Source organism: Cavia porcellus, unplaced genomic scaffold, assembly GCF_034190915.1.
Source record: "Cavia porcellus strain 051 isolate PalLab524CR breed Dunkin Hartley unplaced genomic scaffold, mCavPor4.1 scaffold_23, whole genome shotgun sequence".
NCBI classification, from domain to species: Eukaryota; Metazoa; Chordata; class Mammalia; order Rodentia; family Caviidae; genus Cavia; species Cavia porcellus.
In genome coordinates this window covers 20521496-20547591 of record NW_026947506.1, presented here as the reverse complement: position 1 = coordinate 20547591, position 26096 = coordinate 20521496, and the positions used below count along the sequence as shown (strand labels likewise).

At 39.4% G+C, this 26096-nt stretch overlaps 1 long non-coding RNA gene across 1 annotated transcript in view; it reads left to right on the top strand.

Moving 5' to 3' along the window:
* Nucleotides 1-14651: 14651 nt before the first annotated feature.
* LOC134472458 (uncharacterized) overlaps nucleotides 14652-26096 on the top strand; it is a 30155-nt gene continuing 18710 nt past the window's right edge. Inside the window, exon 1 of the long non-coding RNA XR_010042273.1 lies at nucleotides 14652-14939. This is a non-coding gene — a long non-coding RNA (uncharacterized LOC134472458). The remainder of the gene's footprint in view (nucleotides 14940-26096) is intronic.

Genomic DNA, 26096 nt, shown 5'->3' with positions numbered 1-26096 from the left:
TTATCTTTCTCTCCACTGCCCCTGTAAACAAGCTGGTGACAGTTTTCCCACTTTGGAAGGCAAGTCCTGGTTCCCTAGTCCCCAAGAATACGCTAACTCATACCTCTTTCACATTTTGACTTTTTCCCAGGCTGTTGTAAGCATTTCTTCTCCAGGTGTTTCTTCTTCTCTTTATGCTTCATAGCTGAACTCTTTGGAGAATTACTAATATCAAGTGAGATTCTATCTGAGTCTCTCTCAGAGAATCGTTAATGACGTTAAAGAATGAAATTTATATCCCCACAAACAACAAATAACATGGCACTATCTGTTCACCAGATCACTGTGCTCTGTAATGCTCAGTGTGGCACCACAGTTGCTGTGATACCAGCTATGACTGAGGTCTCAGCAGTGTTTTGTGACCCGTTGATGACATCAGAGAGTTCCAAGGCCCTGCCAGTATTCGCTGCAGGACTGCTAAATCTAGTCCCTCAGTTGATCCGTCATTAACTTGCACTTTCTTATGCTGTACTTCATTCCAGTTGTAGACAGATGATATTGATGAAACAAAGGAAATCCTTCGATGTGTCTAGGCATAGTGCATTTTTGAATCCCCCAAGCCTGAAAATACACTAGTACCAAGAGAGGATTAGGTTGAGAAATCATGTTTGCTTCATGAAAATTAATGTTACATTGTAGTGTTAGCATTTAAATTATGTGGAAACTTGTACCAGTTGCATATTATAAGAGCGTTGTAGATTCAAGAGGACCTAATAAATCCAAACAATTCTAGCACTCACTGAATTTCTCCTGCTACTGGGAACATTGTCGTGTGCCTTCCCAAGCCAACCTGTCTCCATTGCCACTCTTCATAATTTCCCTGTCAGTTGTAAGTCACTTTTGACTACTCAAAACTGAATCTTCATCAGGAACTGTGTTCTTAGGACCGATAGCCTCTTTCTCCATGATTTTGTGCCAACCCCATCTGACTTTTGGACCACCTACGTCCTATATAATTTGAACTCTGAGACAGCTTTATTTTACCCCCCATTTTGTATACAACATCGCATCTTTTAAGGTCAACCAGTGTTTCCTCTTTGGTAATGATGATGAGACCAGGTGATGGCTTATCTTCCTTCAGCCTCCTTACGCCATCAGTTCTCTGTATGGTTCTCATTTTCCATAGGCATAAATTTCTACATTTCAAAAACTGCCGGCAGTGCTTACCCTTGCTTTACGTTCTTCAAGAAGCATTACTCTACCGATCCTTGCTCTGTCACATCTCCACTTGTTCACTCAGATTAGTCAGGATACTCATCATACCTCAGTCCTTCTTCACTTAAGTGTATCTACAGTGTTCCTCTCGTTATACAAAGTACTATATATATCATGGTCACAAAATGGAGGGTTGACATTTTGTGGAATACTAGGGAGGAAAGTGCATTTCTTGGCCTACGCTACCAAGATAAAGTAAGAATCAGGAAATATTTCTGTAGTAAAATTCATAGTATAAGAACAGAAATCCAAAACTCAACAAAAAAGTAGGAAAAATGGCACAGCCACCATGTTTCATATGGACAGAAACAAACATTTCACTTTCAAAGTAAGCCTTAACCACAGGGACAGAACCATTACACAGGAATGATCAATGTTGTAAAACTTTGGCAACAACCAGGAGTGTGACCTGCAACACTGGTATGAGGAGGGTAGGGCAGGAGGGTCATTGAGAGTTAGACTGTAGCCAGAACTACATAATCACATTCTGGGAATCCTGAACTACACAATCTCAAAAACCCTGTCTCAAAACACCAAGAACATAAGTAAAAAAGAAATAAAACTTGGTAAGCTGCAGTCAGTAAACAAGAATTCCAAGAGAGGGATGATAAATGAATGTAAATAAGTACGTATGAAGAATTCAGAGTTCTGAAAATGAGGTGCTAAAATACAGGCAGTAGGTTTTTCCTAAGTGGCTTTTATCAGTTTCAAGTAGTTCTGTATGTGTATTTTTTCATCAGAGTTTTTCACACTAAGGGATATTTGAATTCTGTCAAAGGTCTTTCCTGCAACTATTGAGATGATTATATCAGTTTTTCCCTTCTGTTTATGTGGCATTTCCCATTTCTGCATTTATATACATTGACCAAACCTTGCATGCCTTGGAGGACTCACACTTGTTCATGATGTATGACCTTTTTATGACTTGTTTTATTTTCTGACAAATATTTTTATGAGGAGTTTCACAACTATCTTCATTAATGATATTGCCCTATAAATTTTAATTTTTATTGAGTTCTTGACCTGTTTTGGTATCATAATAATGCTAGATTTTAGAAATGACATTGGCAATATTGTTTTCCTTTGATTTTCATAGAAGAGTTTGAATATTGGCAGTAGTTTTTCACTAAAATCATGATAAAATGTAGGTGTTGGTAAGTGAGCACCTGGGTTTTTCTTTAGAGGGACAAATTTATTACTGCCTCGCTTGCATTGCCTTTTTGTATCTTTTTGGTTATGTTTTGGTACTTTATATTTTCTACAATATATTGAAATATTTCCTCTCAAAAAAAGTTTCATGTCATTTTCTGTCTTATGCAATGTGTTCGGCAATTTTGTCTTTTTCAAAAACTGCATGGATGTGAGTTTTTTGTTTCTACTTTTGGTAAATTAGGGTAAGTTTTTAGCAAGCTTGTTTATCATTTCGGACCTAACCCTAACCCTAACCTTCAGATGCATTGCTATGTTACTTATTTTGCATTTTTTTATTATTATTGGTACTTGCACTTTAAACTTCTCTCTTAGAATTGTTTTGTTGTGCCCCTTAGGTTTTGGTATATGGAGTTCATTGTAATTTTATTGTAGAAAATTTTAAACTTTTAAGCCTGTTCCTTGATTGATTACTCAAAAATGTATAATTTGCTCACTGACATACTTGTATCATTTCATTACGATCAGATAGGATGCAAGAGCCTGTTTCCATTCCATTGTATTTACTTAAGCTTGCTTTATGGCCTATGTTTTGACAGAATCTGGAGAAAATATTGTATGGTACAGAGAAAAAAATATTTATTCTATGGTTTTTGATGAAATATTCAGTTGATATCTGTTATCTCCATGTGTTTGATAGTGTAGTTCAACTTTAATATTTTTTGTCAATTCTTTGTGTTCTTGATTCTATATTAGTAAAACTGAGTTGTTGGAGTCCCACATTATGACTCTAATGCTGTCTATCTGTCCTTTTAATTTTTAATCTGATTTTATTGGTATATTTTAGATATATATATATAATGATCATACTCATCACAGAGGATTTGTACCTGTACATGATACTGTTTTAATCCCATTGTCCTATCCTTCCTTTATCCCGTACTCCCATCCCCATTTACAAAAGTTTTGTTTCCACATTTTCCTTATGTTCTTGTTTGTCTTTTACTTGTCTGTGCTTTCTTTTCCACTTGACCTCCCTTGTTCACTTCATTTATCTGTTCTTTTATATCCACTAGTTTTTCTTTTATGAAATTTAGTGCACTGTCATTTGATACATAATTATTTATAATTGTTATGTCTTCCTGCTGAACTGTTCACTTTATACCTACCTTCTTTGTCTCTTCTGACTTGATTTGGCTTGAAGTCCACTTTGCTAGAAAATAATATAAATAATCCTGCTTGTTTCCTGTTAGTTGTATGGAGCATCATTTTTCAGCTTTCCATATTCAGCCTATGCATTTCTTTCTGGATGACTTTTGTCTTCTAGTTATCATTTGACTGAATTTAGCTTTTACATCCAATTAACCATAGTGTGTCTCTTCATTGGCGATTAACGTCATGGACAACAGATGTTGTTATTTAAAGCTGTTTACTGAATCCTGTACTTATTTTGTTTTCCTAGTACTGATTTCTGAATTTTTTCCTTTTGTTTATCAACTCTTCCAGTTAGATGTATTCTTTCCTTGGGCTCTTCATTGACCTTGCTATCTCTATCTAGGACTTACCTGAAGTAATTCCTGAGTGCTGGTTTGGTGGTCATGAGTTTCTTTAGATCCTCTTTGTCCTAGAAGGTCTTCATTTCTCCATCATTTTTGAAAGATAGTTTTGCAGCATATAGTGATGTGGGTTGGCAGATTTTTTTCTTATATTTCGAAAACATCACTCAAACTTGTCCTGAACTTTAATGTTTGTGCTAAGAAATCTATGGTTATTCGATTGCTTGCCTGTATGAGTTACGTGGTCTTTTTCTGTAAGAACTTTAGTGGTTTTTGATGAAAATTTGGTGGATTTTAATTATGATATCTTGTGGAGCAGTTCTTCTGTGATTGTATCTATTAAGGATTCTAAATACTTTGGATAATTTCATCCCTGAGATGTGTAAAAATTGCTGCACTGATTTCAATGAATAATTACTGTTATGCTAATAGTTTCATTTTCTGTTCTTTCCTCTTTTCTTGGTAAGGGTTTAGGGGTAGCCACAGGATCTCACTTTGTAGTTCAGGTTGGTCTGGAATACACTGTATGGCCCTCGAACTCACATCAGTCCTCCTCACTCAGCAGGCCATGTGCAGGGACTGTAGGCATGTGATAACAGCCATAACATCTACATTTCTCAAATTTTTGAGGTTTAGAATCATTTTGGGGCTCATGGGTCAAATTGTGTCTGATTGACTTTTGAGTGCATAGTATATGGTCTACTATATCCTCAAGTCATTTTATTCTGTCATTTCACTTACTATCCATAGTGCAAAAGGTTTCTATTGAATTTTTCATTTGCAGTATTTCTGCTTGATTTCTTTTGAAAATCTCAAATTCATCACTAAAATGAGCATTGCTACCCTGTGTTGTCTTTTTTTAAACATTCACCTGTTTATCTTCTTTAAGCTCAATGGTCATCTGATTGTATGAATCATTTAATTTTGTATTGGGATCTGTGAATGTCTCAGTAATTGCTTTATATGTCTCTGGGTCTCAATTCTAATCTCTGTGATTATATTAGCTATTGTTTGAGCTACTTTTCTGAAAATTTACTCACTTTAATGCTCAGGACCTCCGCATTTTGGGATTTATAAGGTTTTGGAGACATCTTATTCTTTCTCTTCTTCTGTTTTTATATTTATTGTCATAAATCATTTAGGGCTGAAATCTCTGACACTGTACTGTAGCTCACTTAATCAGTAGATTTCCCCAGTGATATGCCCCTGCCTTTGAGTCTGAGTCAATGTGCAGGCACTTATTCTACTTATTAAAATAACTATTGACTGCTGCATTTTATAACAAATTTCAGAAGCTCTAATGTTGCTAATGCTACTAATGATGAAACTCTTTAATGAGATTGAAAGAGAAGCAATACTCCCAGGCTTATTCCAGGAAGCAGGTATTACCCCATAACAAAAACAAAGAGGACCCAACCAAAAAAAGAGAACTATAGGTCAATCACCCAATTGAACATAGATGTAAAAATTCTCAATAATGTGCTAGCAAACAGAATACAGCAAATTATCAAGAAGTGTTGGATACCCTTGAAGCTGAATACATATGCAGGGCTGTGGTGTGACCCAGGCATGATTGACCTGAGAATGAGGAGACACTTCAGGGGGCAAGATAGCCACAGCTGAGGCCACCTGGATACTTTCTGGGTATTTTCCTTAATTAGCATCATCCATTGCTCTAAGTGTTCCTTGAACCCCTCTGAAGATACTGTTCAGATTTCCTTCATTGTCCACTCAATTCCTTGCTTGTTCTGATTAAATATGTGCAATCTAGCATCAGTTGGCCAGCTACCAGAATTACGAGCTCTGCCAAGTATCTTATTACTCTTGCAACCATAAAGATCATGCCACCTGTCTCATTCTTTGAGCCTTCACCATGCACCCATTTGGGGGATTGGGAGCCTGGGCACAGACACGATCAAAGAAGACTATATATGATAACCAAGTAGATTCATCCCTGATATTCAGGGATGGCTCAATATAGAAAATCAATAAATGTAATGCACCATATTAACAGAGCCAAGAACAAAAACCATATAATCATCATAATAGATAAAGAAGAAGGATTTTAAAAATCCAACATGTATTCATGATAGAAACCATACAGAAAATTGGGATAGATGTTCTCCACCTCAATCTGATAAAAACTATCTATGCCAAACCAATACCTAGCATCATACTAAATGTTCAAAATTGAAAGCTTTTCCCTTACAATCAGGAACAATATCCACTGTCACTACTCCTAGTCAGTTATAGTTCTGGAAACATTAACATTCTCATACACAAATACATTCCTATCCACAAACTCACAGAGAGAGAAATTAGGGAAAATGCACATTTCACAGTAGCATCACAAAAGTAAATACTATGAATCAGTGTTATGAAAGAAATAAAAGACTTTTGCATTGATAACCACAGTGCTCTGAAAAAGGAGATTGAAGAGAATATCAGAAAGGGGGAGATGTCCCTTGTCTTGTGCAAGAAGAACCAATATAATGAAAGCAGTAATACATCCAAATTATTATACAGCTATAGTGCAATACAAATAAAATACCAATAATATTCCTCACAGAATTAGAGAAAGCAGTCCTAAAATTCATATGGGACCAGAAGTGACGTAGAAATGCAAAAGCAGTTGTGGACAAAAAAAAGGCAAAGCAGACATCGCAATCGCAATCTCTGACTTGAAATTGTACTACAGAGCTATCATGATAAAAGCAACATGGTACTGGCAAAAAAAAAAATAAAAACCTAGGATCAGTGGAACAGAAGATGTAGAAGGAATTTTAGACACACTCAGTGATCCTATCTTTAACAAAAAGGGAAAGCATGTTCAATGGAAAAAGATAGTCTCTTTAATAAATGGTGCTGGAAAAACTGGCTTTCCATATGACTAAAACTGGATCCATATCTCTCATAATGTACTAAACTAAAAGTTAAGTGGATCAAAGCTATAAATAATACAACAAAAATATTAAATCTTCTAGAAGAGAAATTAGTTACAACTCTTGAATACACAGGTGTAGGCAAACACTTCATGAATAAAAGCCCCTATTCCCAGAAGAACTATCATAAAGAATCAACAACTGGGATCTCATCCTATTAAAAAGCTTCTGCACACCAAAAGAAACCACAGTATGAGGAAAATTTTTGCAGATGTTCCTCAAGCAAAGGACTAATATCTAGAATATAAAAAGAACTCAAAAAATCAGACCCCTCTCACCAGTTAAGGACTCATTCCAAAAATAAGCATATGAAATGGATAGATATTTCTCAGATGAAATAGAAACAGCAAATAATATATGAAGACAATTTCAACGTCACTGGTCATTCAAGAGACACAAATTGAAAAAACACTGAGATTCCTTCTCATGCCAGAAAGAATGACTATTACTAAGAAATCAATCAATAACAAATACTGCCAAGTCTGTGGAAAAAAACAAACCCTTCTCCATCATTGTTGGCAGTATAGACTGGTGTAACCATTGTGGACATCACTGTGAAGATTTCTCAAAAAAAAAAAAAAAATAAAGCTAGAGATTCCATTCAACCCACCTACTTTCCTTCTTGGTATCTCCCTGAAAGAATTAAATGTATCATACCACAGCAATATGTACGCCCATGATTAAACCCACACAGTTTGTAACAGTTAAATTTTGGAAAAAGCCCAAATGCCCATCAGGTGATGAAGGGATAAAGAGGCTGTGATGTTTATGTACAACAAATTCCTACTCTGCCATAGAGAAGGATCACCTTAATACATTTCTAGGAAAATGAATACCTTGAGTCTATACTTTTAAGTGACATATAACAGACACACATATTTTTCTTGCATGAGTAACAAAAGGGTAAATAAGAACCAAAATGTATGATAGATGTTGGGATATAGGATAAAAATGTTCAAATGGGAAGGGGAAGAAGGGAAGGAAGGGAAAGGAAAAAATGGAAGAAGGAAATAAGTCTTTTGTAAGTAAGGGGAAGAAGGATGGCTGTTGAGAGAATCAGCAATTTCTGTGGTTATTCAGAAGGTCAGCTACAGCATGTGGCATCGGTTAGGTTTGGCCTAAGGTAAGCTTGTCATGTTTCTTGATCACAAGGACAGTGGCTGTTAGACTGCAGAGTCAAGGGGCACAGCCATTAGCAACTGGTCCAACTATTTGCACAGGTGGGCCAGGGCTGACAAATCTAAGCATCTTTGAAGCCACATGTTGTCATTTATTAACAAACAAGTACAATTCCAGTTACAGCTGGATTTCTAAAGGTTGAGGCTAAAGTGAGAAGCTTTTAATGTCAATGTTTTTTTTTTCTCCTAAGTTCCAGTCAAAAAGTGTCAGAGACAATGCATCGTATAAGTACCTTTCCTGTTTGTGAACTTAGGGATCCAGATTCTGCAGAAGCCAGAAACTCCAAGGAATATGCACTTGGATGGAACAGATGACCACTGTTCTTCTCATTTCAAGGGCATGTCCCTGTTTTAAGTCAAATACAGATATCTGACTTTTTGTTTGCAAATTTATGTATTTTTCCAATATATATTGTAGTCAGTTTCTGTCAGATGTTGCGGCAGAGTTTTTGTGCCCTTCTAGCAGGCAGCTTGGATATCACTAACCAGAAAATCATCAATGTATTGGAGGAAGATGAATGTTGGGCGCAGGCGCTCAACATACCATACCCCAGCCGGGACTAAGGACCACGCCAGCTTCCGCAATGCACTACGTTCCTCTTTAAATTAGCCAACCCGTGCGCACCCCGCGCTCCACTCCGTACTCTGTGGCAACTCCTGATTGGCCACAGCTGGATATAGTAGCCAGAGCCTGCATCCCATTCCCGCCCTGCTTCCTTGTGGCAGCCTGTGATTGGTCACGGCCAAATATATAAACCAGAGCCCGCGTAAATAAACGAGCAGTTAACTGTCGTCCACAAGATCATCTCCTGTTTCATTGGGGTTGCGCCGGTCAACTGGTGGCCCGTACGGGGAGCCCGGAACGCTGAGACCCTCTCTCCGACAGTACGGGGAACGAACCTCTCTCTCCGAAGGAACAGAGACGTCAACAGGTAAAATCGTCAAGCGCCAATAGCGGGGGCTACTTGGCGGGCGAGGGCTGACAGGTTAAACTGCTCAACGTTGGTAGCGGGTGCTACACAACAGGGCCGGATGGCGGGGGCTATCGGGCAACCTTGGGCGGACGCGTCGCAAGGGTCAGGAACTCGTAAAGAGAGTTCCGGGGGCCGTAAAGAGGCCGGTTTTGGGGGCGCCGTAAAGGCGCGCGGGGACTAAGCTGTCCCTGTATAAAAAAAAAAAAAAAAAAAAGGAAACAAAAAAATAAAAAAATAAAAATAAAAAGAAACTCTTGAAATTCCGGTTAACATGGGTAACACGGCTACTCAGCCACTGTCAGTCGCCTTAAGCGACTTACTGAGAGAAAAGGGATTGCAAATAAAACGAGAACAAATTCAAAACTTCCTCGATCAGGTTGATAAGGTAGCACCTTGGTTTGGTCCCACGGGGTCCGTTACCATCCCCAGCTGGGATAAATTAGGGAGAGATCTTGACTTTGCAGCAGAAAATGGCCTCCTGGAGCCAGGAGCCAGACCCCTTTGGGCAGTAGTGAGAAGCTGCCTCACAGACGCCTCTTGTAGTGACCATATAAGGGCTGGCGCCATGGCGCTTGATTACCATCAGGCAAAATCCTCCCGTGAGCAATCTCGCGAGTCCAATGCCGCAGGCGAGGTGACCCCACCCAACCCAGAAACAGAGGACTCGTCAGATAATGAGGGGGAGAAAGAAGAAGTATACAAAATGGCGGATGCAGACACCACCGAAAGGGGGGAAGTCACACACACGCAGTCGAGAGGGCCCTACTCTGAGGCCATAAATGAGCTGCAACGCAGGATTTCTCAGAGTAAATGGGTCAATAAAAGCAAGTATGGGATCCCAGGGCCACCCCATATAAGACCTGCGGCTCTACCTCCCAACCCGCATCTTGCAGGGGGCCCAAGTCGAGCCCGCCGCGATTAAGGGCGCTCCAGCTCGGAGGCCCCGGAGATCCTTCTACACCCTTATCTGGGAAAGGGTCCTCCAGTTTACCACTTGTGACCCCCTGGATAGATACTCCCAGGAGATATTATGGGGATTCTCCCTGGCCACCATAAACACCACAAATATGACTTCTAAATTGCTCCACCGCAACCTGTTATATGTTACAATGTTGGGATAACAGTGCACTTTCAGCTGTTGTTATGCAGGTACTCCAATTCGCACCGGTTCCAGTTATGGCGGACTCAGACGAGTTTCCTGTGATCCAGCTCGGGCCAACTCTCCAATTGGCTTTCATAAAGGAATGGGTAGGAACAGGGGCTCTGGCTACCATGACTACACTTGCCGCATTCGGCAGTCTACTTCTGCTCTGTCGGATTCACAGACAAAGGAATAGGGACAAAGTATCAAACAAGCATTGCTGATCATGGAATCTGGTCAAAGCCCGGCAGCATGGCTCACCATGCTGTGACGCAGGTGTGGAGCAAAGCATCACAGGGGGTGTTGTCCTTGGCCAGGAGACACCCCGGTCCCCATGTTGGTGAGCATGCGGGTTGGGCTCATAAAACAATACTCCCGCCCCCTCCAAAAGAGCACCAACAAGTAGTGAGGCACTGTCATGACTGCGCAGCATGACGCCTCACGAGGGGCACCAACCTCTGGAGACCCTGCATCAGTTATAAAGAAAGGGGGAGATGTTGGGCACAGGCGCTCAACATACTATACCCCAGCCTAAGGACTAAGGACCACGCCAGCTTCCGCAATGCACTACGTTCCTCTTTAAATTAGCCAACCCGTGCGCACCCCGCGCTCCACTCCGTACTCTGTGGCAACTCCTGTTTGGCCACAGCTGGATATAGTAGCCAGAGCCTGCATCCCATTCCCGCCCTGCTTCCTTGTGGCAGCCTGTGATTGGTCACGGCCAAATATATAAACCAGAGCCCGCGTAAATAAACGAGCAGTTAACTGTCGTCCACAAGATCATCTCCTGTTTCATTGGGGCTGCGCCGGTCAGATGAAGTGATATTTTGTGCTGGCAACTAGCAAAGTCATTTGTGAGGGTCTCTCCAAAGAGGGTCAGCAGGTCTTTGAACCTCTAGGAAATTCAATAACCTTCTTACCATCTTTTGACTCTTAGTTGAGTTTTAAGTTAAGAACTCGGGTCTTTTGTCATGGCCCTTGCAGCTTCTAAAGTTCTTGGGGTCAAGGACTGCAAGAGGATGAGAAAAATGAAGAAAAGACAAAGCTGGGGTCAGGTGAAGCACTTATCCTCCTTATGGGAGGAAAGGTACTGCCAACCAATGCAGCATGTTTATTTATATACTGGGAAGTATAATGTCAATTTCAGCCTCTCTGCCTAGCAACCCATTGCTTGGATTGTCTAGGAGTTTGGTGTTTTTTTCTGGACTGTAGCAACTTCTTCACGTGGCTGACCTGAGAGCTCTTTGTTTTTTGGTAGGATCATGTCTGGGTAATGCCCTAGATCAATTTCCAGCTTCAATGGCTCCCAACAGTCTTTTCTATTTAAAGGTGAAGAGGGTATGGCTGTCAGGTGTCAACCAAAGGCATGAGAATACATCCTTTATGTCCAGACAGGTATACTAGCAGGCTGTGGGTGGTAGAAGATTGAAGCAGTGTAAATGTGATTAAGACTGCAGGATGGCAGTATACTACCACAGATTCCTCATTAGCTTCCTATACAGGAAGGAGAGGTGTAAGCCTCTAGATGTGTGATTGAATTCCTAGTCAGATCTCTCATGACGTGGGGTACCGTTTGATGCAGGTTGCTCCTGGATGGAGTTTCATAGAGGCAGGAGAGTGATGGCCCAAACTGAGGCTAAGAGAGTCTTGAGAATTTCTGGGTTGGTTTCATCTGTGTGTGTACCCATCAATTGCCATTTTTTTGGTAGGAAACCATGACAGCAAGCAAGAAATGTGGTTGTCGAGCTGAAAGGGACAGTAAAATAGGATGACCCAGAGAAAAGGTGCTTGTGGCTTGGCCAAATCTGTTGCTACATCCTCCCTGAAAGTAGTGAGAGGGTTCTCATTCCCTTGTGGCAGTTGAGTCCAAATGAGTTTGCCTTTTTGTCTTGTTTCCGGGTCTTCCCAGCTGAAGGCCAAAAGGGATCAATTTATGAAGCAAGCAACCAGCAGGAAAAGGAATCTTTTAAATCTAGACAAGTAAACCAAGAATCTAAAGATAGCAGTCTAAAAGTGGGTATGAATTGGGAACTGCAGAGTGCAATATGGTATCTGCATTGTTGAGGGTTTAAAGATCATGCACTTGCTGGTAATCACCACTAGCCCTCTTCACTGGGAGGACAGGGGGGGTTTGAGGTAATTGATAGTCTCTCAGGCTATCAAACTGTTTTGGGTGGCCAGTATGTGGCTGGATTCCTGTTTGTGCTTCCTGAGACATAGGATATTGTCTGACAGCATTGGGGTCACAACAGTTCAAGTACTAGAGAGCATGATGCATTGTCAAGCTCAAAGATGAATCCTCAGCTCATGTTTCTAGGAGGAATGTTTTCAGAATTTCAGGATTATGATTATCTGTCTTAGGCTAATGCAGGTATTATTCTTTCTCTCAGGGAAGAGTCAGAATTAGGATGAATTTTGACGTTTCAGGGTTAAATAAGAGGAAAGCTAGTGTGAAGGACATAATTGATTTTAACTTGGAAAAGAGGTCTCTTCCCAGAAGTCATATGGGACATTCTGGAATATGCAGGAATTCATGTTCAGTGAGATGTCCTCTCAGGCTGCAAGTTCATATTTGGCAGAAGGGATAAGAAGCAAGAGTTCAGTTTGATGGTCCTTGTGACATAGGTAGGGGCAATAGGTTGGCTGTCTACCATCATAGGTTGGTCCCCAACACAGATGTGGAATGTGGGCTCCCAGTGACCCAGCTAAAGAAGAGAGCCCAGTCTGTTCTAGTTTGAGGCCATACGACTGATCAAAAAGTTGTCATTTGATCCTGATTGAAGCTTTGGGAGTCCTTATCATTTAGTCTGAATGGGAACTTATTTTTCTACATATCTCTTTTAACATGCATATGAGTCTTTGACCAGAGGGTATGGTCGTCTATCAGGCTGGATTTTCTCATGGATACCTGGTGCTGCCTGTGCAATGAAGACTACGTTTACCATCTATAGATTTTCTGGGACCTCATGAGTAAAAGGAGTGTAGACCTGTAGGATTTACAGAGTTTTTCATAAAAGTCTTGAGGTCTTTTATTAGGCTACTAGATGCAGTAGTAACTTTTGACACATTGATGTCTTTGAAAAGTGCTTGACTTGAGTTGCTTTGTTTGTTTATGCTGAATTTTATGCTCCTAGGTGGAGTGACCTCTGGGAATGGCCTTGGAAAACTATTGATCTGGGCTGACAGTTCATGGAGGAGTCTTTCCTTTTGATCAGTTTTTTCTCAGGCAAAATGCAGTAGCATTTCGGTGCTGAACAGTTAGGAGGAGTTCCTGACAGACATCCCAAGTAGATATTAGATGACATCATTTGACCAGGATATACATGTATAGTTGTGAAGCAGAAGGCTCTAGGTGTGAGGAGGTCTGTGGCCAACTGCAGGCAGTGACTGATAGGACTTCCCACAGTGGGGAGTAGAGAGACAGGCTGGTGTAGAATGATGGCCAGAATGAAATCAATTGGCTGGAAGTAGATGAGTTGGGAGCCAGGGGGAAGAGGACCAGCCTGATAGGACTGCAAGTTTTGGCAGCAGGTGCAGGCCCTGGTGGCAGATAAGGGGTGATTCATCTGCCAAGATGGAATTCTCAGGAAGAATGAATCTTTCTTTAGATGCAAGGAGTCTTGTTTAGATGCAGAGCCTTTCATTTTATCTTTATAATCACCAGAAAAGTCTTTCTTAAATTCTTGAGGTGGCAGTCAGTGACCATGGGTTTGGACTAGTTACTTTCTGACTCCCTATGTGTGAGATATAACCTTGAATGGTGACAAAACAGAGGTGGGGCATCTTCTGAGGAGGACCAATCAGACAGGACTTCCCACAGCAGGGAGTGGAGAACGGTGCAAAACCAAGACAACCTGGCCATGCCCCTCACAGCATATTTCAGCATGACTCAGCTAAAGAGAGTTCAAGGCTTCCATTACACCACACACCCTTTATCACTGTAAAAAAAAAAAAAAAAATTAAACGAATTTCATAAGATCATTCTTTTTTTACCCCCTACCCCTTTATCACTGTTTTTTTAAAATAAATTAATTTCATGATAAGAACATTCTTTTTTTTTTAACCACTTCAGTACTGACCACCCAGCCTTGGTTATCATGAAAAAAAGTACTTGAATGCCCAACAATAAGAACTTCAATAAATTATTAGAGGATGCTATTTTATCATAAATTCAATTTATTGAAACATTTTTCCTTAAAATGTTTAGAGCTGGGGATGTTCCTCAACGGTAGACACTCACCTAGTATATGGAGGGCTTGAGTTTGAGTTTGATCCCCAACGGTACAAAACCAAGACAAATAACAAAAAATGGTCATAATATAAAGACTGCTCAAAAATATAGTGAATGTTTAAGTTAAAATTTTATTACACTAGAAGGCACATTGCCATTAATCTCTTCAAATTGTTGCTTCTCACTTTGAATGTACTTAACCATCTTTCTTTGCATTTTCAGAAGCAGTTTTGGAAATTCCTTCATGACTGTCCTCACAAGATTCATCAAAATTACAGGAATGCTTCTGCCAAGTGCCATACAACTGAAAAGCAGCCTTGCAAAAACATGAATTACTGATTTCAGGATACTGATACAATTACTAATTGTAGATACTGTTGTCAGCATCTCTTCCATTTCGTCTGGCATCCCTACTGTGAGAGGCTGGAAAGTGAAAAAACTACATTGCCAATGAGAGCTTGCATTCCTCTGACAGCACTATTGCTAGAAAATCAGACCTTGTCCCAGCCTGTGGGTAAGTCCATGGAGACCCTAGAGGGGGAGTGGGGATAAAGGAAACGAGACGCAAAGAATGGAGACAAGAGGAAGTCCGTCAATCAAGTCTCGTTTATTCAAGGAAGGAGTATCAAATACATAGGGTATTGGGGAGGGAGGATTTGGGTTCAGCATGTAACTTAGCAACAGTGGCAAGACCAAGGGTTATAGGTCAATTCAAATTCCTAAAGTGGGCTGATTAACATAATCCCTGATAGGCCAGGCCAAACAAGCTAGGTAGGCAAGGTGCTGCTTAACTACCAAACTTAACTCCTAGAGGGAGTTAAGGTGGTGTGGCCTGCAGATATAAGGTGGCAGCCAATTACAGGGCTTCCCACAAGACCTGGTTAAAGTTTTGATGTTCACATGCATTCATGCCACATTTCAGTGTGGAACCCATCTAAATGGTGAGACATATGATGTTGATTCATCCAGCACTGTTAGGATAAATCTGGTGCCAATTCATCAATGTTCTGACATCCAGATTGCAGCCTAGGCGAGATAGTCTTGCAGGCCACAGGCAAGCCATCAAACCATTTTTTCTTTAGTCCGTAGCTTTCTAATTGTCATCATGAGTAGCTTGCAGGGTGAAGTCCTCTAGGACAGGCCCAGGTTTCAGTCCCACTGAGGCCAAGATATGTATCTCCCAGAGTGGTTTTGGGGTTTAAGACATTTGCATCTCTCATAGTGAGAGTTCAACCCAACTTTGGAGAACCAGCTGCTTCATGGGCAGCCCCAGCCTTTCTGAGAAAAAACAGGGGCTGCAATGGCAACTGCCTCTGCTGTCTCAGAGCATCCTGGTAGGTTGGCAGAGGCAGTCATGCCTGTTGGGGTTTGGGGATTTGGGCATATCATCAATATGTTCCAGTCCCTTCTCAATCTTTGTTGATAAGGGCAGAACTTCTACCACTCCCTAGAAAGTTAGAAGCAACAGTGCAGAGGGCTGCTACAGGGAAGAAATTAGTAGTTGTTATTGTTGAAGCTGCCAGCCTATTTATTCACCTACAGAAGGTCATGGATGTTGATTTATCCAGCTTTGTCAGCTACAGCAGTGGCCAGAAAATCTGGAATTAATTGCCCAGGGCAACACACACAGCTTTGAGGAGAGGAGTAATAGCTGTTAGGATGTCAGAGGGAAAAGCTCCTTAAGACTCAGGCCTCATTTTTATCACCTATAGTACCACAAATAATACCATTTTAAGTCTTAACATTTCCATTTTTCACAGGAAGTTAGAGAGGTCTTAAACGATAGGAAGGTATATAAATTCACATATTTATAGTGTGGTAACCTAAACATTATAGTCTCCAAACATTCTTCATGTATCTAATCAGTGACATATTTTCTCTGTAGAATTTAGGTACATCCTTTTTGTTCAGTATACACTCTGAAGAGTATAGTGTGTGATTCTTGGTGTTTATTATTTTACTGTACTAAAATGGAATAAATTATTTTTTATTAAAGTTAATGCATCAAAAAGTTATATTAGGTGACACATAGTAACTGGATAAGCCTTACTGAGGCAAAGCTAGCTTTATTAAAGTTCGTGGAGATGCTTAGTAAACTCAAGTAAGAGCTAAACAGCCATGTATTCAATAGGAAATTGAAGCATATTTGAGGTGAAGCAAACTTTATTGAAGAGTTAGTAGACATGCTCAGTGAGTAAAAGTAAGAGCTAAACATCCAGGTATTCAATAAAAAAAGATGAAAGCATGAGCAGCTTTCAAGGCTTACAGGCATTATTTAGAGTACACAGAAAAAATAACTCACTGCTTAATCTCCAACATCTCTATCTCATTCTATTTTTCAAGCTATCAGTACATATAAACATGTATAGAGGTTATCTCTAGGTAAATCACAAAAGTCAAGTAGTGAGTGACAGCCCTCACTCAGCTGCTTATACTCACTTTCCCTCAGGTGGGTTGAAACAGTAGAGACTGCCATGAAGAAGAAAAAAAAGTGTTAGGGAAGTGAAAGCAATTCAAACCCATAGTTTGGCTCATGTTTACATGTGCACATATGGGAGCATAGGCACTTCTCACAGAAATACTTCTGTGGAGAAGGTCAAAATAACTAGCAACTGAGTGCATTGCAAGATCACTAAATGTAGACATAAAGACGTGCCCCAAAGGCCATGTGGCAAATTCAGCCTTTACTATGGTAAAATATTAGAAGATGCAATTTACATGGAATACCATTTGTCATTTGCAAATTTAACTATTTAATTTTCTTTCCCCTGTATAGGAAGTGTGATTTGAAAAAAATGTGCATTTTTAATTTTAAAAATGCACTACAGAGCAGACTTGCCCTAGAGGAGAAGTACCCACCTTTGGGGGATGAGCAGAGATGTGCTGTGGCACCTGCGCCCGTGTGTAAAAGCACATCACTGCCAGAGCGGTGATGCCCACCCCCAAGGAAGTGAATAGACCTTTACCAGAAGACAGGCATCCACCCCTGTGTGCCTGAACTGAACCATGCTGGAGGAGCGTGTCCGTTCCCAGAGCAGCAGGCACACACACTGGTTAAGCAGCACCCTTCTATCAGATACAGCATGTAGCAACAGAGGCAAGGAATAATCAGTCTGTCTGATCCTAGCCTAGGACAGCACCAGAAAGATAAGGGAATAGCTACACCACATACCTGGGGATATTTAAGTTCCACAACTGTTATGGTTGATACATTGTATCAGTTTGAGCAGTTTAGAAGTTTAATTAAGAGACTCAGCAAGGAGCCAGCATCTTACTTTGTAAATATCCTCATGTTGTACCAGAGGATGGCAAAATTTTGCCAGTGCTACTCTGGCCTCGGGAGTAGAGGGGTGGCCTGAATACAATATAAGGAAGGAAGAGAGGCTTGCTCTTCCCCCTTTTGCTCTGGCTGCTTTACCTGGCTGCTGCCTTGGAAGTGTTGCCCCAGTGCCATGCCACCCTGCCTTGGAGCCAGCCAATTTTGAACTTCAACCTCCACAAACGTATACTAAATGAACCTTTCTTACTTTCTTTTGGGGTTCTGGGTAGTTTGTCCAGCAATGAGATAAAAGTAACCAAAACAACAACCCACATCAGCTTCTGCCCCATGGTCTGCATGCAGCAAAGAGGGCTGACCATATTCCCCATCTACCAATGGCAGGAGAGATATGCCTTTTCTTGATGATAACCAGAATCTGATGAACTTGACCAAGATGCCTTCTGGTACAGAGAAGGCTCTTTAAAAACCTGTAGGACCTAAAGCTAGGCACTGAAAATCTAGTGCCTAGATTTTGGCACTCGATTGGCTGGGTCCTAGGATTCCAAATCTTGGAAAGAAACTACTCCTTAATAATACTGGAATTGTTTTCTTTGCCTCAATATTTTTTAGTTTTTCTATTTTCTATTAATTTTATTTGTTTTTGAGAGTTTTATATTTTTCTTCACATATTACTTTTGCTTTTACTCTTTTCTCTTTTTCACTTCAACTTTATTTTGCTTACTTTTTAATGTTTTAATAAACATGTGTATCTTTTTCTTGTCCATTTTTCATCAGTTGTTAATTTTATTGATATTAATTTTCTTTACTCCTCAGTTCAATCACATATTTTATTGTACTCTCACCTTTCTTATAGCCACATTTCAAATTTTGCTTTTTTCATTCACTTATTCCCCACCGACTGCACTTTTAATGATATAATTACTAAACTTCGTAAATATCTGAATACCTAACTTTATACTATTGCTATTGAATACTGTACAATGCTTAGTAGAGGTAAAGTTGTTTTCATTAATAGATATTTACTATAGAGTAATGGTAAGCAATATTTGGTTTCTCTCGCTGTTCACACTATAATTATTCATATCTTTTCTATGGAGAGGGATGCTCATTTTGTATTTGATACTCTAATTGATGCTGCTTTTATTACTTTAGCAAAATGGCATAATTGCTACCAATTATTGGTTTTCTTAAAATACCAATATCTGATTGCCTTGGATCATTAATGATTCTGTGGCCCATTCGTGGAAAACTGTGTAATGGGCCAAATATGCTACAAACTTCCACCTTAAAGACACATAGGTGGTTAGATCTTGGGAGACAGGCAAAGGTCAGTACCTACCAATGCCCAGAGGACACTGCTACAGAGTAGATAGTAACTAATGAGAGCTCCATACAAGAAACAAACTTTCCACTAAGATTAACCTGTAAGTCTCTGCCCAGAAAAACAAACAAGAAAATGTTTTACTGATAAATACACTCAAAATACTACATTTTGGTGGATCTTATCATGATTTGATACAAGCCAGTATCTTAGTGCCAGTATCATATTTAAATAGGAAAAATTAACATCTGTCCCTCTAAATTAAGAAGACAGGGATGTCCAGTATCACTGCTGTCCAGCATATTACTTGAATCATTAGCAAGAGCAATTAAGTGAGAAAAGCAAATTAAAAGGATGTATATCATGAAGGAAGAAATAAAATTATGTTTATTTGCAGATGACATGATCCTCCACATCAATGACCCAAAAAGCTCTTAGAATTAATAACCAAACTGAGTAATGTAGCAGTCTAAAAAGTACAAGTCAGAATATTCAGTACTATTCCTGTAGACTTATAATGAATCTGATGAAAAAGAATTATGAAAACTATACCATCTGCAATGGTAGCAGAAAAGTTAAATGCTTAATAATTAACCTATGGAAGTGAAATACCTCTACAATGAAAACTACAGCACTCTGAAAAAGGAAATCAAGGATCACATCAGAAGATGGAAAGATAGATTATCAAGAAAACATGGCGGACAGACAACAGCAACTTCTGAACGCTCTCTAAAGGCTCGGCTCAGAGGCCAGAAATGATGCGGACTAAGGAGATACAAACCAGTAGAGATATGCTCTGCTGACTCAGGAACGAACTGGGCTGAGAGAATCCAACTTGGAATACAGTCCTGGCGCTAAAATAGGAACAGAAAAATCTCGGTGTGGAGGCTCGACTCCGCGCCATTAGAAACCGCGGTTTGGATTTCCCGCCGCCTGGCGGCAGGCTACCTCCACAGCGGCTCGGCAAGGAGAGACGCGACCGCCGAGCTCTGGGAACGGGAGTCTCCAAACGGAGTCCCCACGCCATTGGAAACCGCGGTTTGGATTTCCCGCCGCCAGGCGCCCGGCAACCTCCATAGCGGCTCCTCAAGGAGAGACGCGCAGAGGCTTGGGAACGGGAGTCTGCGAACGGAGTCGGAAACGCGACGGACAGGGAGGAAGGCTGACTGGTGGTGAGGTGAGCGAGGAACTGACTCCCTACCGCAGTTTGACTCCAGCGGAGGTTTTTCTGGGCGCGGGCAGTCCTGTAAGAGCAGGGCGCGGTGGCAACTGCAGCCGCACATTTCCCTCTCGGACGGGATTGGTGAAAGGTGCCTGGCCGGAGGGACGCTGCTCGCGGACTCCCTAGGCTGGCCTAACCCAGATCCCAGAGCCTGACGGTGGCCCGGAGGAGCGACCGACTCCCGCGTAGGCTGCCTCCTCCGCAACTCCCTGGGGCGCAGCGGTGAGCGGGAACAACTAGCCAGCGCAATTTGATCAAGCTGTGGCTGACAGGCAGGGAAGCCGGGCCTCCTGTGTAAGATTACATTTTATAAGGAACAGAAAATATGGGGAAGGGAAGCAACAAGAAAGGCTCCTCGGCCCCCAATTCTGAGAATCAGGCAATAGTGGACACTGCACGAATATACATTAAGCGCCATTTAGAGAGCCTCATAGACCAATTCAGGAATGAAGTTATCAATGACCTGAAGCTAGAAGTATGCAGAATAGTTAGAGAAATGCTAAGTACCACCCAGGAAAAAGCAGATGGTGGAATGGAAGAACAGAAAAAGAGGGGAGAATTGCTTGATGGAGAAAACAGAGAAAGCATTGAGTATGTGAAGCAGGTGCAAAGGGACTATCAAGAAATTAAGAAGTCTACCCAAGACTGGCATAACAGCTTGAAAGAAACTAAGGACAGACTATCTGAATTGGAGGGCAGACTTGAAACATGGGAGAATGAAATGAAAAACTTCTTAAAAATAACAAAGAAACACACAGCAATAATACAAAGACAAGAAGATGATAAGAGGAGCCATAACTTAAGGATTAAGAACATAAAAGAAGAAGTAGGGACACAAACAAGTGAACTACAAAAGCTACTCACAGAAATAATCCAGGAGAATTTTCCTAATTTAGCAAAAGGTAAATATACTCAAATGTATGAGGCATACAGGACCCCAGCTACCTACAACCCTAACAGAGAAACACCCAGGCATATAATAATAAAAATTCCAGAAATTCAATACAAGAACAGAATATTAAAAGCTGTAAGAGACAAGAAACAGATCACTTACAAGGGAAGACCCATCAGAATTACAGCAGATTTCTCTTCACAAACCATCAAATCACGAAGAGCATGGGGAGAAATAATTCAAGCTTTGAAAGATAATAATCTACAGCCAAGATTGAGATATCCTGCACAACTGTCCCTGGAAATTGATGGAAAAACGAGGTGCTTCCAGGATAAAGAGGAACTGGGGGAATTTGCAACCACCAATTCAACCCTACAGAAAGTATTGCAGGATATTCTAAAAAAAGAAAAATACAAAGAACCCAGAAATAGGGGCGGGGAGGCCACAACGAATGGAGCAGAGAACAAAATGAAGAAGACAAACTGACAGCTACTGACAGAAAAAGAGCTCAACAGAAATGAGACAGAAGATTGGATGATAGGAACAGCTTTTTTTGGAGAAAATGACATCTTAATAGGTAATGCTGATTTAGTACCATCTTGTTTTGAAGTCTCATCTAGCTTTTGTTCTTCTGTCTCCAATGGTCTAAACAGGTTGTATCTTATTGGATTTTGTTATGTACGATAGTATAAGAAAAAACCTTTTAAAGACAAGGAGATTATACAGAGACAATTGTTCATTTTCTGTTAGTCGATTCTAAATACTCTATAATGCTGTCATTCTCTTAAATGGATTTACATTGTTTTGATATACTTAATGCTACAGTATATGAAGTTGTACTCAAGGACTTCAGGGAGGGAGTCAATATGGTAACTATTTTTGGGTCAGGATTATCTGGTGGTGAAACACTATTCTGCTTAAATGGTTATGTTTTGATCTGCCCTGTTTCGCTGTTATGCCCTCCTTTTTCCTCAATCTCCACTCCATTATTTACTTTTTTATTTTTATCCATTTAATTAAAGGGAAAAATATAGCAGGATATAATATAGTAACCCACTTTGACTATTATCTCGATTTGAAGCCCTGTATTACTCTCACCATCTTGTTTTTGACTGAGGTTCCTATATTCTGTTTTGCTGGATAGTATCAGGTTCGAAAGTTTAGGCATCAGCTGAGAAGATAATGAGATTCATTATAACGCCCATTCTCGTTGACTTTTATCTACTTTTGAAGACCTACAATATCTCCAATGTTTTGGTTTTGTCGGTTTTATTCTTTACGGTTTTGTTCAATTGTATTACAACTAATGATATAGGCAATTCTATTAGAAATAGCGGGAGGCATTATGGTAACCATTGTTGATCACCTTGTATTATGTTTTTATATTATCTATTATGTCCACCCTTTTGACTTGACCGATTCTGTTCTGTTATGTCACATTTGGTTTTACTCTCTTCCAAAAAAGCAACAAGAACCGTGGGAGCAATGAAACCCAAAATGTGTAATAGTCACTGTACAAAAGAGAGGAAAAGAAAGTGCTCTAAACTATATAACTGCATGTATATTTAAATGTATAAGATAGAAAATGATATCACAGAGTTTTATTGGATCATTGAACAGAACTGTTTGCAGTATCATTGTTGGAATGTCCACTCTACAAGCTTTAATTTTGTGACTTAAACAATTATTTCTAAGATGGCAATATGTAATCCATTAACTAGTGATTTCCTACTGCGCATTTTTTTATTCTGTAAATCTGTATAACTTGTACCCCTTCACTGTTTTTTTTTCTTTCTTTTCTTTTCTCCTTAAATAAAAAAAAAAAAAAAAAGAAGAAGAAGATGGAAAGATAGGCCCCATTTCTGGGTAGGCAGAATCAGTGGGATCAAAATGGTCATAGTTCCAAAATAGATGTACAGAATTGATGCAATCCCAATCAAAATCCCAAAAGTGGAGAAATCACTCCAAAATTCATATAGAACCAGAAGATTCACAGACTAGAAAAGCATCACAATTCCACACTTAATATTATATTACCAAGCTACTATGATTAAAAAACAACATGGCACTGGCACTAAAACTGATGTGTCAGTAGAACAGAATAGAGGATGCCAGAAAATTACCAAGCACATTTAACTCTTTAATCTTTGACAAAGGAGCCAAAAAATTTACAGTACAGGAAGTACACCTGCTGTGACACCTGGTTATCCACATGTCAAAGATTGAACATAGACCCAAGTCACAAAGGATCAAAGATAAAAGAGAAAGATGCTCTTGGGAGACAAAATACATAAAGCCATTGAAATCATAGGCATAAGCAAGTGCCTTTGAACAGAACACTGACTGCACCCAAAATAGTTCTGATAATCAAACAGTTGAATCATAAAAATTGAAAAGATTCTGCACAGCAAGGAAACAGCCAAGAGTGAAAAGATAACCTACAAAGTGGGGAAAAAAACTTGGGCCATTCATTCCTACTACAAAGAATTCAGAAAACGTGATCACCAAACATAAAAGAACCAACCCAAAACATGGGCAAGTGAAATATAGATACATCACAGAAGTACAATTGGAAAATAAATACAAGTAAAAATGCTCAACATTAGAGATATACATTGACCATTAGAGAAATACAAATTAGAACACTGAGATTCCATCTCCAGAAAAAAATGGCCATCATCAATAAGCCAAATAATAAGGAATATTGCCATGGATCCTGAAAAAGGAAACTCTCATTGATTGTTAGTGGAAATGTAAACTTTTACAACCATTGTAGAAATCAGTGTGGAAATACCTAAGAAAAAAACTAAAATTTGATATTCCATTTGACCCAGCTCTTCTCCCTCTAGATGTTTTCCTGAGTTAAATACGTCACATCCAGTGATACTTACATACCCATGTTTACACCAGCAGCATTTATGATAGCTAAATCTTGGAAGCAGCTTGTATGTCTATTAATGAATGCATAAAGAATATGTGATTTTTTACCTCCATCACAGAAAAATTTTCACAAGTAATCAACTGAGAATTCCTCATATTAAAAAGCTATTGTACATCAAGAAAATCATCAACAAAATGAAAAGACAGCCCAAAATGTGAAATAGTTTTGCCAGCTGTTCTTCAGAAAAAGCAATCATATCTAGAACATATAAAGAAAAATCAGACCCCTCAAAATTCAAAGATCCAATCAAAAAATGGGCATCTAATATGAATGCACACTTCTCAGAAGTAGTACAAAGGGCAAATAAAGTTACGAAAAAATGATCAACATCACTGATCATTCCAGAAATGAAAATTAAAATAATACTGACATTCCATGTCACTCCAGAAAGAATTGCTATTATCAAGAAAAAAAAGCTATTAAATGCTGGCAGTTTTGTGGGGAAAAAGGAACAATTTTACACTGTTAATGGAAATAAAACCTAGTATAATCACTGGAAGTCAGCGTGGAGCTCCCTCAGAAAACTAGGTGTTCCCTTTCTGGGAATCTTGGTGGAAGAATTAGAAGCATCATATGACAGAGACATATACACACTCATGTTTATAGCAGCACAGTTTATAATAGCTACATCTTGGAAGCAACACAAATGCCCATCAACACATTACTGGATAAAAAGATGTGGTATTTGTAATATAATGGAGTATTGCTCAGCCATAAAGGACAAAGTTGAGACATTTATAGCTAAGTGGACAGTTCTTGAGGACATAGGCATAGGTGAAATAAATCAGACACTATAAATTCCCATTATCACTCTAGAGTGAGAAACAAATTGTAAATAAAACAAAAATGCATAATAGATGTTCAAAAACAGGAACAAACTTTTCAAAAGGAAAAGGGAACTAAGAAGGATGAAAAGACAAAAGGAAGGGAAAGAAAAAATCAGATAAAATGAAAACAGAATTTTGTTAAGAATATACCCATTAGTGAAATAAATAAGACACACATGTAAATATCATATTGTCTCATTAGTATGACAAGCTGAAAGAAAAACATGTATATGTGTATGTATATATATATAAAAATAGTTAAGATAGTTATACTACTGATTTTTCTGAGTTTGCTGAAGAGAAAGATTTATACTGGTATTTTTCAGACAGTTGAAGGCACATGTCTTGTGATTTGGGGATGACAGTGTGCAATGTGTGCACCATTGTTACCCCCTAATGGACTTATTTTAAATTTTTGTGGTAGTTCTTTATTTCCTTCTTTTTCCCTTTTTATCTATGAATAAAGTGGATTTGAAAAAAATAAAACAAATTTGTTAATAGAGCAGGAGAGGGTGGGAAAGGGGAAAAAGAGGAATCAAGATGTATACAAATACAAATTCTGTATAATGAATGTGATCATTATACATACCTAAATTGTGCATAAGCTTAAAATTTTAAAAATAAATTAGCATTTGACCATGAAAAAAATGAATTTTTAAAACAACAGAGTACTACTGTGTCATAAAAATAACATTGATTTGTACAAAAATGGATGTATCACACTGGGCAAAGTAGCATGTGCCTGTAATTACAGCACTTGGGAAGCTGAGGCAGGAGGGCTGCGGTGAGATGAAGTCCAGCCTGAAGTACATAGTAAAAATAAAAAAAAAAAGAGAGAGCAGTAGAGATTTAGCTCAGCAAGTGCCTGCCTGGCGAGCACAAGGTCATGAGTTCAATCCCCAGTACCAAAAAAAAAAAAAAAATTGGGTGTACCCTGAGACCATATTGGTAAGTGAGATAAATCTGACACACAAACATAAATACCACTATTCCTTTTCTATGAGAAATCCAAAGTATAAATAAAGAGTAAAATAAAAGTAGATCTATACAGAGAGAAAGGTCTTTCGAGAGAGTGAAACACCTCCTCAAAAGATGGAGAGTGTGCTGAGGGAAGAGTAGAAAATGGGATGAAAAAAAAAGAATTAAGTTGTGCTATGTACATGAACCAATTCAAAATGAGTAAAGGAA